Source organism: Macaca mulatta, chromosome 6 (genome assembly GCF_049350105.2).
Source record: "Macaca mulatta isolate MMU2019108-1 chromosome 6, T2T-MMU8v2.0, whole genome shotgun sequence".
Taxonomy (NCBI): domain Eukaryota; kingdom Metazoa; phylum Chordata; class Mammalia; order Primates; family Cercopithecidae; genus Macaca; species Macaca mulatta.
Genome location: NC_133411.1, coordinates 113530207 through 113548714, shown reverse-complemented (window position 1 = coordinate 113548714; position 18508 = coordinate 113530207). Strand labels below are relative to the sequence as shown.

At 34.0% G+C, this 18508-nt stretch overlaps 1 long non-coding RNA gene across 3 annotated transcripts in view; it reads left to right on the top strand.

The window, feature by feature from the left end:
* Positions 1–1695: 1695 nt before the first annotated feature.
* LOC106998876 (uncharacterized) overlaps positions 1696–18508 on the top strand; it is a 57383-nt gene continuing 40570 nt past the window's right edge. For all 3 annotated transcript variants that reach the window (XR_013418122.1, XR_013418120.1, XR_013418121.1), the window contains exons 1-2: positions 1696–1888; positions 12100–12203. This is a non-coding gene — a long non-coding RNA (uncharacterized LOC106998876). The remainder of the gene's footprint in view (positions 1889–12099; positions 12204–18508) is intronic.

Genomic DNA, 18508 nt, shown 5'->3' with positions numbered 1-18508 from the left:
TGTAGTCAGTGCTCTCCTTAGTGAAATACTCTAATTTTCTTTTTTTTTTTTGCATAAATCAGAAAGTATGGACAAAAATAATCTAGAAAAAGGAGACAAACAAAAGTGAGTTAACAATCCCAAGTCCGACTGGCAAAAAAATGTTACTTAACAAAAATGAGAAAACCAGGTATTATACATGAAGATGTACTGGGACCCACATGAACTGATAGGGGCAGTAGACAGAGAAGTTCTAGGCAGAAAAGGGCAGGGTCCATGGTGAGGGTCCCCACCCTCAAGCCTGGAACTGTAGCCCAAAGTGAAAATTTTATATCCCTGTTTTCCAATCGAATGTTGCCTTTTCCAAAAATCACCCTGACCCACTCCATCCCCTATCCTGTACCCATAGAAACCCCAGGCTCCACTGGCAGACAGCAGAGAAGAAGAGAAGAGAAGCAGCAGCTGGACAGTGGAGAGAAGCACCTTGACTTCAGAGAGATAGCTTGATGGCGAGACTTTGGAGAAGAAAGAGCCTGTCCAGGGATGGCTGGACTTCAGGGGAAGAACACCTTCCTGTTCCATCCTCTTTCCAGCTCCTCTTCCCACCAAGAGCCACTTCCATCTGCAAAAAAATCCCCTGCATTTACTATCCTTCATTTTGTTTGTGCAACTTGATTTTTCCTGTATGCTGGACAAGAGCTTGAGATACAGAAGGCTGTCACATTGACCCTCTTTCTTCACTAAAAGGCAGGGGTCCACTGAACTGTTAAACACTTAAGCTGTCTGCGGATGGCAAAACTAGAACAACACTGCCTGTAATACTCCTATTGGTGTTTTGGGGAATCATATGTACTCCCATAGATGCTGCCACGGGGCCTGCGTGAAGTTTTGCTCCTGCTGTCACCCAGAATCACTCGCCCCGGCTCCTGCACCCACTCAGCTGCGTTCACCCTCCTGAGAGGAGTAGAGTGCAGTGGGTCTGAGCTAGTGAAGCCAGCTGAAGCAACTGGCTAGCTCCAGTTCCTTCATTTCAGTTTCTGTCTGCAAAGCAGTCAGGAAAATTGTCCTGTTTCAAAACTAAACATACAGATATTAAACCCAGACTGAGAGAACTCGATGTGACTGGCTAAAAAAACAAAAACAAAAACAAAAAACTATTATTTAAAGATAATTGCTTAATCTAGATCAAAGGCATATCTGAGATTTTCATGAATGAAAACTCCCACTGATTTGATATCTATAGGCAATTTTTTTTAAAACATGTGACACAATTCACCTATGTGTTGTAACATAAACTATGAGAAAACAGCTGAAAATGCAAAGATTATGAAGACTTTATTCTTAAAACATGTGAAATAAAAAAAAATAAAAAAGAAAAGAAATTGGACTACATGAGCTGATACTCACGTAGTTGGTGCTGGAACATCAGTTGTGAACTATCAGTTGTGAACAATAATTTTGTGTAGCATTTGGGGAAAGCTCCACTGGAAAAATCTCAACACACTTCCTTAGGTTTACAAAGAAAGTCCATGACATCTACAGAGAAGAATTATATACCATTTGAAAACCAATTCCTGAATTTCTATTAGACTCTGATAAAGATGGAGTAGCTAAGCATTAGACACTAGTTGCCCATGTATCCAGAACTGCTCATTATGACCTCAGCACTTTCAGAACCTCAAAGACTTAGTGCTCAGGGGATGAAAAAATAATGCATTGTATGCTGGAAGGGATAAATCTGGGACTGAGTACAAGCAAAACAAGAAGACCAAAGGAAGTTAGCTGAGCAGGTATCCCAGATATTCATGTCATCCACCAAGGTTGTATCAGTGGCCCTTTCTCTGTGACACATCCATCCATTGGAAACTTTGTACAACTAGCTGAAGGAAGAGAAACATCCTATTTTATGGTATGTGGTTGTAGAGCAGAAGCAACTTAGAAAAACAGTAGAGAGGGAACATTGTCCCAGAGGGCAGAGCTTCTGGCAGGGTACTTGGTTGTTCACTTTGTGTGAAAAGAAATATAGCCCCAAATTAGAATATATATGGACAAATTGACAGAAGTAAATGGCCTGGCCACTTGTTAAGAGGACTGGAAAAGAAGCATTCGGAAAATCTGGGACAACGAGGGTTATAGTAGGAGGATGTGCATGGTCATACTTGAGTTGGTATGAAGCGTGAAGATTTTTGTATTACAGGTAAATTTCTACCAAAACATGTCCACTATGGTAGAGTCCCACACATCACTCACACACACACACACACACACACACACACACACAAATAAGTGTACTTAGTTGATGTTAGCCAGACTTTGTCATTGGCAACCCCAGTGTGGAACGATAGTCACATAAATGAAGAGGCTACAGTAGCAGAGATGGAGGCTATGCATGGGCACTATAGCAAGGACTCCCTTTGAGAAATCCTGTCCCAGTTGATTCCACTTCTGAGTAACAAACTTAGCAGCAACAAAAAACAAATGACATTAATTTGTTCTGCTCCTCAAGGGGAACAACTGAATACTTCTCAAGTTGACTACATTGGATTCCTTTCAGCTGGGAAGGTCTAATGGTTTGTTTCCACAGGAATAGATATATAGTTAAGGGGTATGTTTGTATTTTATACCTGTAAGATCTCAATCAGCAGTAGTGTCTGAGGGCTCACAAAGTATTACATCCGCTAAAGGGGATACTTTATGACCTTATAACAGACCAGAGGACATATTTTACACTAAAGGATGTTTGAGAGTGGATGTTGGGAAAAACCAATGTTTAAGTCCTTATTCATTGAACAAAAAACAAAAGAGTCCATTTGTTGGGTAAATAGGGCTCTATTAGAGCATTGGAATGGCCAGTTAAATGCAGAACTGAAACACCAGCTCAGTGGCATTACCTTGCCAGGACGGAGCATCATCAAGACACAGTGTACACATTGAATTAACATTTTTTATACAAAATGGTGCCCTCTATGAGAAGATTACATAGGTTCAAGAACCAAAGAGTGGAAATGTGAACATTGTTGCTTACCATCACTTCCAGTGGTCCATTTTGAGAATTTGTACGTCCTCTTTCCACAATTCTGGAATCAGCAGGGATAAAAGTTCTGTTTTTTAAAGGGGGCATACTGCCCCTTGGTAATACAGGAAGGGTCATATTGAATCCTATGGGGCAATTAACACCTAGACATTTGGTGCTTCTATGTCCACAAACCAATAGGCCAGAACCACAGTCAACATCCTGGCAGAGTTATATCCTTTGATCTATATAGCACATATAGCATCTATTTTCATTGTGTCTTTAGATGAACAGAAGTTTGTGTGTGTGTGTGTGTGTGTGTGTGTGTGTGTGTGTGCTTCCTTATGTGTCAATAATAAAATTGCAAACAATCCAATTCAAAAATACAAGCAAACAACCTGAACAACCCAATTAAAAAACAAACTTGAATAGGTACTTTACGAATGAAGATTTGGGAATGGCGAACAAACCCAAAAAACTAGTCAATATTATTCAATCACAAACTAATGTAGATTAAGTAAAACTGCATTCTTACTGAAATAGATGAAATTTTAAAAACTGAGGATATAAACTGCTGGATTAAATAAGAAAAATCTGGAACTTTCATACATTGCTGGTGTGGTTGTAAAAAGGTACAATTACTTTGGAAATAAGTTTTAATTTTTCTGACAAGTTAAACATATACCTAACCTAGAATCCACAACTCCAATTCTAGGAATTAATCCAAGAGGAAAAAAAATGTACATATATAAAACTTGAACAATAATATTTGTAACAGCTTTACTCATAATAGTTAGAAACTAAGAACAACCAAAATGTTCATCTACACCAAATGGCCAAAAAATTCAATGAAATAATTCTCAGCAATATAAAGGAATAAACTACCAATACATGCAAAATGAATGAATCTCAAAAACATAATGCTAATTGGAAGAAACCAGACAGAAAAGAGGATGTATTATATTTTTCAGTTAGGATGATGTTCTAAAACAAGCAAGACTATGGATGGTAAATGAAACCAGAACTGTGGCTACCTGGAGATGAGCATGAATTGACTGGGAAGTGACCTAAGGGATATTGCTGATGAAAATATTCTATACTTAGACTGATGTTTGGATTATATTAGTGTATGCAATTGTGAATACTCATGGAACTTTACTCTTAACATATGTACCTTTCACTTTAGGTACATTAAACATATTTTATTTAAAAATGTTATCACTGAGTATTATTTGCTAGACTATGTTAAGTAGAGTAAAAGTATACATTTCTGAAAAGAAGGATAGAAATTGTTTAGCAGATTCATCCTCCTCCACAAAGCATATTAGAATGTTGACTTTTTAAAAGTAAACTCTTAAAAGAACAATAATTATTTCAAAAATAAATGTGGAAGCAACAATTCACTTTAACAAGATTGAAATGTTTTTATTGAGTACAGATAAGTAATCATCTTGCCAAAATGCAAAGTTTCATATTTCTTTTTCAATGTCCCGGGAGGCGCTCCTCATTTTAATTGTTTAATTGAGGTCATAAGGAAAATAACATCTTTCAATGTAATTTGCAGAGGTGTTCCAATAAAAAACACAAGCTCTCTCAACATCAGTAAATTTAAAGGCTAAAATTTCTGATTTCTCATCAATAGCTTATGTACCAACAATGCTGCCTCCACCACCATTTAAAATATATTTAGGCTGACAACTGCTAGTATGAGAAAACAGTCAGTATGATTTCATTCATCTCTCTATTTTTAACAAAACATTGAGGAACTCCAAAGACCATTTTTATTCCTTTGATATTTATTAATTCTCTGAAAATCTGTTTCTCCTACCTCCTTTAAGTTGCTATTTTTGACAAATGATTTTTCATTTTTTCCTATCTTCAGAGATCTGTTCACACTCTTCCTTTATTTATGGTGCTTAGGAAAATGAGGAAATTTTTGTATTGCAAAAGAAATACTGTCTTGAAATATTTCACTGGAGTGGAAACTGTTAAAATACTAATACATCTAGTATATGTTAAAATACAAACAATAAAGAATAGAAAATTTCAGAATAATATCTCCATCACTCTTATTCCTACCATTTATCCTATCTGTCAGTGCTGACTACTAATAATGCATCTTTCTAAATGACATATGATAGACACTTTAGATATATTGAGGGACTGACAAAACATTTAAGAAGAATATTTGACTAAGCCATTATTCTTAGAAAAGTAGGCATGGCATTGTCCATATGAAAGTTTAATGGACTTTAAAAAAACCTCATGCTGAAGTAATGAAAAAATAGCACTGTGTGTACCAAAAGATACAAGTTAAAAATCTGGATGATTTCTTTTAAAAATAGCACAGAGGACACAATTCCATTATTCTGTGCTCAGTTACTTTGCTTTTTAAATGCAGATGATAAATCAACATGGCAACAGAAAGCAAAATGTAGAATTTAATAGCCAGAAAAGATACAAGCTCAACTACAGCATGAAGTAGCCTCTAAAAGTTTACACTACAATTTTGTAGAGTCAAACCTTCATGTCTATGTAATTAAAACAAGACGGTGTACTAATTCAGTCCTTTGTGTTATACTGCATTTTAAAAAGGTTATTTGAAATTATTATGAGAATATATTCAGCAAATAAAAAATGCTCCTAAAATGTGTTTTAGTAAATACATAGAAAAATTATATGAATATAATTTGCTATGCAAATAAATCATTGTGTAAAAGCCATAGAAAATTTTTAGAAAGATTATATTCTATGTGCATCATGATTTCATGAATGTTAGCTTGCCCACTGTAGTGAAACCTTCATGTAGGAAAGTGTATAAACTCATAAGTTGCACATCATCTACTCAACATTAATTTGATCAAATGACTATAATAGAGAACTAAGAGAAAAAATATAGCACTAATGGTAGCCATAAATATGACTGGTTTCCAATCCTGTGGAATTTATGGGCATGTTTTCCATGTGATGTGAAAGTGAGGGCATGAACCCTAAGCGCATACATAACTAGAATACAGGAGCTCAATCAAACGTACACAGTCTTTCAGGAAGATGCCTCATTTGTCCACTCACAAGAAAAGCTTATCTGGAATTAAGCACTTATATTGTGACAGTATTAGGCAATGGAGTTGGTTAAACATTATATTTTAATTTATTTTAGTAAGTAAAAATTTTAAATACAAGATAAATATAAATTAGGTAAGATACTTCAGTAGTATAAAAGGGAGAGTAATTAAATGAGTCTGAGAGAAATGAGAAAAAATAAAACTTCATATGTTAGTGATATCTACCATACTACATTATTTCTAAGAGAGTATACATAGACTATCATTAAGTCCATCAACTGGTCAAACACTAAACTTAGCAGTTATTATGCTAATATATACTTGTCAGTCAGAAAGGTGCGCAAAATAACATTATAAAGCAATCAAGTAGTGATCAACAAGCATAGGAAGACAGAACCAGAAAAAGTTTTAAAAATGTATTAATAGTAGTATATAAAAAATAACTAAAACTGAAGCCTCATACTGCTTCTGCTACTAATTGTATAGCAGAATAACAATGTAGAATACATTATTATATGACAAGTGAGTTAAACTTAGCCAAAACCTTACTGTTGTAAGTCCTCACTAAAAATCATCGATGGTTCTTAGAAACAGCAACTTCAAGCAAAATAAAGTACAGGGAAACCAGTTTCACCATAGTCTAAGTGATATAAACAAGAGTTAAGTTCCTACAGCACAATTCTGGTCACAGAAACATCACCAATATTCTAAATAAAGACTCAAAACACTTTAATGTAAAACACTGAAGTAAATAAGAACTATATATATGTTTAAGAAAGATTAACAAAAAAAAGTAAGATAATTATTTACCCAATATTTTGGAAATCAATGAGAAACTTCACACTTTTTTTAACTGGGACCTGTTAGACATGTGCACAGCTTATACACAATCTAACGGACACGGTCTTGGGATGTTTGAGGAAACCAGGGTACCAAGAGTAAACTCATGCACACATGAGGAAAACATGCAAACTCCATACAGACAGTAGCCTCAGCCAGTAATTGACTTTTCTCATCAACGTATAACCAAAAGACAATGAAACAAAGTTATTCGAAGACCTGCTGTATCTATACCTATCAAATAAATACATTGAGTCATATCATCTCTGGATCTTCTTTTTCTCTAAAAAAAACTTGATCTACAATCAACATATTTAGATACAGACAGAATGGCCCATGCTAGAGATGTTTGGTTAAGAAAATCACCTTTTGGTGTAATTTTGTGAGAAATTTTGAAGAAAATTAGAAAAAGGAGCACATTGTTTAGCCTTGAAAAGAGCAATGGAGAGCCATACTTATTACAGAAAAAAATTCTAAATTGGTTGATTGGGATGGAACACCCAGAAAGTGGATGAAGGAAATGCAATTATTGTTGCTGAATTATAGAATATAAAGTATAAAAAGATGAAAATAAGAGTAATTAGAGGGGAAAAACATATAAATAAAAGCTTTAATTGAGATGAAATTAAAACATCACAAGCTTCTGTGAAGTTATCTCCCAAAATGTTGTAGACTAACATTTGGAACATTATTCACTACAACTACCATCTCAGAAAATATATCTAGCCCCTTGATATTTACACCAAATTAGTAGAAAAGCAAGCCAACTTTAAGTTTTAATATGTTTAGGTTTTGAGTATTTTTCTCTTCCAAGCAATAAAACAATCACTAGAGAGAGTGTAGCAATTTTAAAGCTTCTCAGCAAAGGTCATGTCATTTTTAATTTATTCTATTGTCATCACAAACGTGTTATGCATTTAACTACCTTATATTAAAGATGACATTTACACATTGCAATCTTACAATATATTGCCTCTACCTTCATCCCCCAGAATGGTAAATCTGAGTCAATAAAATTGTTTCTTTCAAGGAAGAACATCCTTCTTTGGAGATTAAGAGATATATGTATATTTGATTATGAAAAGGAGGCCTCTGGGAGAAAACTTGAAACAACTGAGACTGAATGAACTGTTCTTCATCAGGAATTTGAAAATAAGGGGCAAACTGACAACGGAGGGAGTCTAGAAACATGGGAGAACAGGAATCCAAGTAAAAAACAGATCAAATTCCCTCAGGATCGCAGGGTCAAAGGATACTTTTTAGAGATACATCTACTCCTCTTTTCATGTTGCCTGCTTTTTTGCACTACCCCAATTAATTCAAATAATTCCAAAAACCAGAAGTGTCATAAATGTAGTATCTAAGAGTAAGAAAGGCAGTCCAAAGGTAGGAGACAATAAACATACAGGGAAATTGACATTCGGTTCAAAAGTGACAACTGAACCAGCGATGATTAAGCAGAAGTTCCCCAAGCTTCTGTAGAAAGAGGAGGAAGGTTTCTGTTTACCTTTGAAGACAAATTGGGTGTGTGTCACTTGTCCATTGCTGTGTTGCAACTCACTACAAATTTAGAAGCTTAAAACAACACACATGTATTAATATTTCACGATTTCTGTGTCCGTAATCTGGCATAGCATGGTTGCTCTGACTATGGTTTCAAAAGTTTGAAATCAAAGTGTCAGCCAGGCTGCTATCTCATCTGAGACTTCATTGTCTTCAAAGCTCATTCAAGTCATGGCAGAATTCAGTTCCTTGAGGTTATAGGACTAACGTCACTATTTTCTTGTATGGCTATTGATTCTAGGCCACTCTCAACTCCTAAAGCCTGCCTCTTGTTGCTTTGAATCACTGATTTTCTCTCTGTCTGACTTCTAGACCCAGATTTAAAAGGCTCATGTGATTAAGTCAGCTCACCCAGATAATCTTCTTTTCTTAAAACCGACTGTGCCATATAACATAATCTAATCATCAGAGTGAAATCTCATTATATTCACTGATCTTGTCCAGTTTAAAAGAAAAAGAATTATACAGGGCATGAACACCAGGGTGGGAAATATTTTGTACATCTTCAAATTTTCTTACCACAGGTATTCAATCCATTTTTACTTTAGTTTTACATGTCTGGACGACTTCCTGGAAACTGCAACACTTGGGACTACCCAAGGATTGAGACTTCTATTATGTGTAAGTAATTTATTCAATTTTTCTAATACAATCTTTCCATAATGGTTCAAATATTCTGGCTTCTGTTTCTTATTATATTAATATATAACTCAAACTTGAAATGTATTTTAAAGAAAAATATTCAATACGTATTATGGTTTTCCAAGCGCAGAATTTTGAAAAAGAAGTTTGTCTGTGACTTTTAACATAATTTTAAGTTTCCCTAGAAAAGATAGATATGAAAGAATAAATACCCTCAATTTTGTAAGAAGCAAGAGAGTGACACAAACTTACGGTAAAGAATTGAAGTTGTGAAAACACCTTGATCTTAAAGATATGCTTTAGTAGGAATCAGAAAACTTTTTTTTCTTTTCCATAAAGGGCAGGTAGTAAATATTTCAGGCTTGGAAAGCCAAGAGGTAAAATCAAGGGTATAAGTAGATGCTTAAATGACAAAAAAGTTTCCACACAATTTTTAATTGATGAAATTCAAATTTCATTTCTGAACACTAAAATTTAAATTTTACATAAGTCATCATGTGCCACAAAATATTTTTTTTGCCTCTTTTAAAACAATTTAAAGAGGTAAAAAAATTGTAGTACATTAGTTATATAAAAACAGACAGTAGCCCAAACTTCATTTGTGGGCCTATATATATATATATATACATATATATATATATATTCCTTATTTCTGTAGTTTTACTGAATGCTGCTCTAGAGTTCTTTTACAGAAGTCACTTTTGGCCCCATTAATAGCTAAATCCTTATTTTTTTTCTTACTCTTTTAAGGCCTCTCTCTTTCTCTGTATATACATATATATGTATGTGTACATACAAATATACATACATACATATATATACACAATTATAGTCAGATTTTTCTTGTTTCTATTAACTACCATTTGAACTTATAAATTCTCCCACTTATTTCCACAGTCATTACCTCATTTAATTTCATGTAACTAGATTTAGACAAAAGAAATCATTATAATGTAGATAGAATACATCCCCAATGATTTTTTTTTGTTCCAAAGGGACTTGGTTCTATTATGTCTTACAATTAAATGTATTATACTATGTATCAGTAATAATAGTCTCTAAAATTTATGATGTTCTTAATTTGTATGCTTTCTGTAACTAACACATAAAGATTTGTAAAGAGAAAAATGGTATTTTGTTGATGTAATGTTTGAAATCCAGTTCTTGGAATTTTAACAGTAGTAGTCTGTGTTCTGCAAAGCCAGAAGTTAGGTGACTGGAATTTACACATTGTGCATTTTGGACTGTTAGAGAGAATATGTGCTAAAAGTCCTTGATAGTCTAGGTAGCCCATAATCTAAAATCATTTTTTTGCTCTAAAAATTTTTTACAAAATGATTTATTCAAAAATTGATGGCTATTGTACTGAAAGGGTATTTTTAAGTTCATATTCAATAACGTTTTAAAAGATTAAATTATGGTCGGTATACCTGGAACCCATGTGGGTTGTTAAATACCTTTCTTGGAAAGTAAACATCAATGTTTGATGGAACCTTCTAACGTTAAAACCAGATGAAAAACAGGCTTTTATTCTATACTTTTTCCAAAGCAGTATTTATGATTACTTTTTTGACAAACTAGTATTTCATAAATACTTCAAAATAGCCTTTTATAGGTTTCCAGGAAGCTCCTTGAGAAAATGTTTTGAACTTTTGACCCAACAAAGGTTTCTAGACTGAAAACACCTCACCATCTTTTCTCACTTACCGTTGAGGTAGTGATACGCAAGGTGGTTACCAGGGGAGGACTCAGTTTTTTTTTTTTTTTTAATTAAACTAAAGAGATTCCTGACAGATAAGGAACTACATAATCAAAGCAAAAGACAGCTGTTATCTCCTCAGCCTTGGGGAAGACCTAAAGGACTTCTAAGAAACTGAATCCCAAAAAATGAGACAGTTCACAAACGTCTCTGAACTTGACAACAGAGAGGAGCGTTTCTCTTAATTTAGGTATTGAAAGGGGAAATGTGAAGGTGGTAAGTCAATGTCTAGGAAATAATAGAATGAACAATTCTGACTCTCAAAGTAATCGTTTCAGAGTATGACACACAGAATCTCTTCAAGCTAAAAAACAACCAACAAAACTATATTTATTTAAATTCCATTTATTATAAAAGTGTTGTGTTTTTTCTTTTCATGGTTGAAAAAATACAGGTTGTCATTAACTTGTGTTTCTTTTAAAACAGTGTTCCATATTTATTTAAAGAATATAAAGGCTCATGTCCCCATGTCTAGTAGAAGACTAAAATATTTAGCTTTAGCATTTTATTTATTTCATTGTAGAAAGCTTTTACGATTTGTAATTGTTGTTATTCACAACATCATTTGTTATGCTGAATAGATTATTTAGATTACAGATTCACAAATTACAGTATGAAGGCCAAATCCAGTTGTACATTGTTTTTGTAAAATTTTATTGAAACACAGTCGTGCCCATTCTTTTATCATTGCCTGCATATGCTTTCCCCCTACAACTACAAGAGTTGAACAGTTGTTTCAGAGACTACATTGCCCACAAAGGTCTAAAATATGTATTATCTGGACATTTACAGGAAGATTGCTGACCCTTGAATCTTTTAGATAATCAAAGCTGTTTCCAAATAAATATATCTAGTAGTTCAAGTGTTGATAATTTGAAAAACATATAGTAAATAAAAAATTAAATAACACTTTTAAGTTTATCATGTGATGCTCAAAGATTGCCTAACCAAAGAGAACATTTTGTAGCGCCTCATAATATTAACAAACTGCTGTCTTAGGTACAATAAGCAGCTGATTTATTGAAAGTGACTTGTGCAGTCAATATCTGGAATGAAACAGCCAGTTTCATCTTGTCCAATTTTTACATTACTCTTCATTTTCCCTGAGAACTACATAGTGGAAACACTTTTAGTAAAGCACTTCCTTGTAAAATGATCAGTTGTATCTGTCACCAGGAAGAAATGCATTTTCCTGCTTTATTACAGCCATCTGCATCCTTCATTTTCTTTTAATTCAGTCACTGGAGCCCTAATGATCGCAGCCATTTCAGGAGATGCCATCAATTACAGCCAGGAGCTCATTCAGAAGTGAAAGATGAGTTCCATTCTCTGTTACTTAGAGGTCAGTGATCATTCCCCAACCTCTTCGTAGTGAACAAATAGTACAGTAACTTTCACAGGCTCCTTCATTTTTCTCAAGTCTGCTTCTTTATGACTTTTTGTAGACCTTGGTTATAATAACTTCATATGTTTGATGCTGGCAGCCCTAAGACAAGCCTGACCCAATCATTTTCCTTGCATCCACCATGATAAGTTCAATCATATATAAGTCTGGCTTTCAGGAAGGATGTTTTGAAGAACAAGTATTGTTAAGGTGGCATGTAAAAAATTCCGAAGCAAACACAGTTTGTAAAATTTATATTCAAAGGTTTCCAAAGTAGTAATTGTTTTTCATCAATTAACTTTATGTTGCTTTCTATAAAATAATCATCTTGAAGGATTTAGTATAATTATACAATATTCAGATACTAATTTTACATACCCTAACTGAAATACTTTTAATAATTAGGAATACAAATCAATTGTCAATATTCTGTTTGGTGGCAAAAGGATTTATATGACTAATACAAAACCAGCAAACAGATGTTTGTAGCTGTTTTACATATAGTCACTTAAAACTAGAAACAACCAAGGTGCCTTTCAATGAGTAAATGAATGAACAAACTGTGATATATTCATATAGCAGAATATTATTCAACAATTTTGAAGAAAATGAGCTAGCAAGCCATAAAAAGACATGAAAGAATCTTAAAGACATATTACATAGTGAAAGAGTCATTTAAAAGGCTACATTCTGTATCATACCAATTACATGATATTCTGAAAAATGAAAACTAAGGAGACAGTTAAATGATCACTAGTTGCCAAGGAATCGAGGGAGGGAAAGATTATTAAGTAGATGAAGCAGGGGTATTTCAAGGTGGTAAAATTATCCTGTGTGACACTGTATTAGGGAGTAAATGACACTATTTCTATTGCCAAAACCCACAGAACTATATAGCATATAGAGTTAATCTTAATGTACCCAAATCAGGAAAATTTAATCACTTAGTAAGCTGGAGAATCCCAGATTGGAATGGAAAAGTTGACAAAATATAAATATACAATAAATGCATAAAATTACCTTGCTAAAGAGGGTTGGGAAAATGGTGCTTACCTATATAACTCTGGAAATAAATAGACTATAAAAATAAAGATAAAAGAAATTGTACTAAAGAACTATACTTCAGTTGATAAAATTGTTACCCTTAAGGGACCGTGATAATAATTCTCATACTTCTATATGGGTGTACTAGATGAGAACAATTAAGTAAATGGTGGATAGTAGGACCAAGTTTCACATATATATGTGTATATGTAGTTCTGTGTGTGAGTGTGCGTGTGTGTGTGTATTTATATATATGCTTTTTTTTTTCTTACTCTGTCAGCTGAAAGGGCCTTAAAACAATAATAGCTAAGAAAATTAAGATGATTCACAAGAGAATGACACAAAGCAAAAACTTAAGGAAGAGTCGAGTAACTCATCCTAGATAGAAATCTTTAAACAGCTATTTAAAAATGAGATAAATTGGCCAGGCGTGGTGGGTGACACCTGTAATCCCGGCACTTTGAGAAGCCTAGGTATGTGGATCACTTCAGGCCAGGAGTTTGAGACCAGCCTGGCCAAAATGATGAAATCACATCTCTACTAAAAATACAAAAATTAGCCAGGCGTGGTGGCACATGCTTGTAATACCTGCTACTCCGGGAGGCAGAGGTTGCATTGAGCCAAGATTGCACCACAGCACTCCAGCCTGAGTGACAGAATGAGACTCTGCCTCAGAAAAAAAAAAAAAAAAAGGGATACACGAAGTGAAAATTGAGACATCGATAGGGTACACTCTCTTTTTGTTTTGGATTCTAATGAGGAATTGTCTGTAATTCTTACACTTCATCCTATGTAGATAAGGTATTTTTTTCATCCTGTATAGATAAGCTGTTTTTATCTCTGATTTCCTTCAAGACTTTCTCTTTGTCTTTCATTTTCTACATTATGGATATTTTGATATTTGTCCTGTTTCATGTTCTCTGGACCCCCCGGATCTCTGCTTTGATGTCACTAATTTTAATAAAAATTCTAGGCCATTATTACTTCGAATATTTATTTTCTCTCTCTTTTTCTAATATTCCTACATGTATATGTTACACTTTTTGTAATTCTTCCCACAGTCCTTGAATATTTTGTTTCATCTTTCTAAATGTTTTCTATTTGAATTTCAGTTTTGAAAGTATCTGTTGACGTATCTTCAAGCTAACTGATGTTTCCTTGGCCATGTCCAATTTACAGATGAGCTCATTAAATGCATTGTTAATTTCTCCTACAGTATTCTTTATTTTGAGCATTTCCTTTTGTCTCTTAGGGTTTCCATCTCTTTGCTTACATTACCCATCTGTTCTGGCATGTGGTTCTTTTTTTTTTTTTTTTTTCATTAGAGCCCTTAGGATATTAATCATAATTGTTTTAAATAGATAGGCTGACTACTCTAAAATCTCTGCCATTTTTGAATCTGGCTCTGACATTTGTCCTTTCTCTTAAAACTGTGGTTTTTGCATTTTAGTATGCTTTTTGATTTTTGTTGTTGTTGTTTTTATTGAAAGTAGGATATGATGTACCAGGTAAAAGAAACTGAAGTATAAAGGCCTTTAGTGTGAGGTTTTATGTTTGCTGGCTAGGAGTTAGTCTGTTTGCCATTTGCCATAGCTACAGGTATCAGAGGCTAAAATTTCCTCTGATGACCTTGTTTTTGTTTCCCTTTTTTTCTTTGAGTTTCCAAAGAAATTTCTTAAGTAACTTGAGACTTCCAGTTTTTTTATTTGTAATCTTTTCTTATTATATAGAAGCCTATTGATATGGTTGTAAGGTGTGGGGTGAGGGGAAGTATACTACAGTTCTGTGATGAGATCTCAGTCTTTCAGTAAGACTGTGTATTCATAAGTTCCCAGCTATTTGGTTGTATTTTGTTTTGTGGGATAGGAAGACTACAGATGGATGGAGATGGGTATCTTCCTTCACATGGATGCCTAGGATGGACTGAGGTTGAGTATTTTCCTTTCCCCAAGTTGCTTAGGCTTGGGAAAACCCCACTCAATTTGTGTTTAGTAAAATCCTTTCCCTTGAGTGCAGACTTTGTTAAGGAAAAGAGAAGCTCTGAGTTTATTTCAGAATGGCTGCTTTTTCCCTCCTAGTGACAGAGAGATGGTATTGGGGCTTTTTTGTTTTGTTTTGTGTGTTTTGAGGCAGAGTCTGGCTCTGTCCTCCAGACTGGAGTGCAGTGGTGTGATCTCGGCTCACTGCAAGCTCCTCCTCCTGGGTTCACACCATTCTCCTGCCTCAGCCTCCCGAGTAGCTGGGACTACAGGCACCCACCACCACGTCCAGCTATTTTTTTTTTTTTTTTTTTTTGTATTTTTAGTAGAGATGGGGTTTCACCATGTTAGCCAGGATGGTCTCCATCTCCTGACCTCGTGATCTGCCTGCCTTGGCCTCCCAACGTGCTGGCATTACAGGCGTGAGCCAACAAGCCTGGCTGGTGTTGAGGCTTTTTATCTGCTCTTCACTGAGTCAACCTGGTAGAGTTCTTGGAGGCAAAACAGACACAAATGTGGTGACCTTCTTAAAATGAGTCCCCACCAAAATTTTAAGACTCATTTTGTGTTGTAAACACAAAAGCATCTAAGACAGGTCTCAATCAATTTAGAAAGTTTATTTTTGTCAAGTGACACAGCCTCAGTAGGTCCTAACAACATGTGCCCAAGGTGGTTGGGGTGCAGCTTGGTTTTACACATTTTAGGGAGATATGCGACATCAGTCAAAACATGTAAGATGTACCTTGCATGTATGGTACATATTTCTGGTTTGGTCCAGAAAGGTAGGCCAACTGGAAGCAGGGGCTTTCATGTCACAGGTAGATTTAAATATTTTATGATTAGCAATTGCTTGAAAGCATTATTATCAATAGAAAGAAATGTCTGGATTACAATAAGGGATTGTAGAGATCAAGCAAGGTTTTATCATGCAGATAAAGCCTCCAGTTAGCAGGCTTCACAGAGAACAGACGGTAAATGTTTCTTATCAGACTTAAAGAGCCTGTTCTATCAGCAATTCCAAAAGGGAGGAGGTTATAATGAGGCATGTCCAGCTACCGCTTCCCATCATGGCCTGAACACGTTTTTCAGGTTAACTTTGGAATGCCCTTGGCTGAGAGGAGCATTTGAAAATTTATTTTTGGTTTACAGCATATATGGAACCTCCAGCAATTCATTAATTACAGTCTTTTCTGTTTCTTTTTTCTTTCTTTTATCCTACCCTGGTCTGGCTCTGACTGTGGTTTCTCTTTCTGGACATTTGCTCTAATGAAATGTGATTCTCTATATCTACCTATCTGTCCCCCCACTTTTGGTGGGGATGGACAACAGTTTGCTCTGTGACCTCGATTCTCTGATGAATCTAAGCAGAGTTGCTTATTTCCAGTTTTTTCTCCTTTTTTTTTTTTTTTTTTTTTTGCATCTAGGACATGTTTGATGACTTCCAAGTTTCTTACATGTTGGATCCTAAGTTCACTTTAATGAATTCATCATGAGGAAATAATTAAGTATAGTCCTATATAAGCAAAATATTGTTAATCACAGTATTAAAAATTATAAAATATAGATTAAACACACTGTAGAATTTAAAGTGATAATGCATATTTATGTTTTGAACTGAGAAGTGAGAAACTGCAGATATAAACAAGTGAGAAATGGAAATTACAAAAGTGTACAGTCCCATTTTTCTAAATGTTATGGAAAAATGTGCACATATTAATACCAAAACTTTAACAGAAGTCATCACTTGTTAGGACAATAATAAGTTATATTTTTATCTTAATTTCCTTATATCTGTAGCAAATATAGATTATTTGAGTAAAAATAAAATAGCTAAATTTATTTTAATAACAGATTTGTTTACAAAGAAAGCTATATATTTAAACTTAATTACAGAGTGCTTTGCATATATGACAATTTGAGCTAGGCAATAGTGAAAGGAAACAAATAAGAGTGTACATATCCTCATGGATCCCCCATCTTCTGAAAAATGGAGATACACTGAATTTTAATGAAATAATGAGCAAGAAAGAAAAATTCTGTCTCTTTTATGCATATTTCATAGGCATCTATCATACTAAGGCATTTTTTATCTGCTTCGGAAAGTTAACTAACAGAAGCGATGTAGTCTATGGGTTTTGAGCAGATTTTTGTTAGATTTTTCTGTGTAGAGAGAAAAAAAAATGTGTGTGAGTATATGTGTATGATTGTCTTGTTTGTTATTATACTGTTATTTGTTTGCTGTCATTTTCCTAAGATACTGATGAAAAAATTAAGGTAAGTCATTGTATTATCAATCATAGAAGGCTGACTACATCCTGTTGTGTGATTAAATCTGTTAAATTGCTGATTCGGTAATACTTAAAGACTTTAACATACTTATGGCAAAAAATAATCCGTAGGTTAATGGAGGCATATTTTCATTTTGATATGGTAAAATTTATAAATAATATAATTATTTTTATTAGTTTATTTGTTTTGGTTTGTTTTTAACTCATTTTCTTCATATTCTTCTGCCTTCTCTAACAATTTTAAACTTTATAAAAGCCCTAAATAAATAAATCACAACCTATCTCTAAACTCCACTGCAGTTTACATACATTTACATAAATTCTCACTGATAAATTGAGGAAATAGCTCTAGAATAACAAATATCATACCCCAGCAGTAGAACAGCTGACCTTTATTTAGATTAAATTTTCCCGATGTACAGAAAGGATTATCATACTTTCAACACAATTAAGTTGAATTTTTTTTTATGTTTAGCTACAGATGTATAAAAATGGTATTCATTTTAGAAGAGGAAAAAAATAACTCTGGCTATATCAATTTGTCCTCCATGGATTTTCCTCTGTTCACTATTAGTGGTAATTTTTCACAATCTTTAAAATTAATAATTTATTTCATATTATTAGTTAATAATTTACTGTAAAATTTTATATGAGCTATAGAAACATATAGGAATAATAAGAACTATACAAAATAGTGACTGTGTTTTAGCATTGGGTTTAAAAAAAAAAACCAACAAATTTTATTTTTGGTTCAGACAATGAGTCCCCAGATATTCTGCTACTTCCAGACTGATTGCTAGTAAAGAAATAAATTGGGTTAGAACTCCAGCTGACTAAGTACTATATTCAGCACTTCCAGAGTACAGACTACATCCATAATAAATGACTTTAATTTTAATGTGATTTCTAACAAAAATCATTTTACCATTCTGACCGTATATATAGTAGTTCC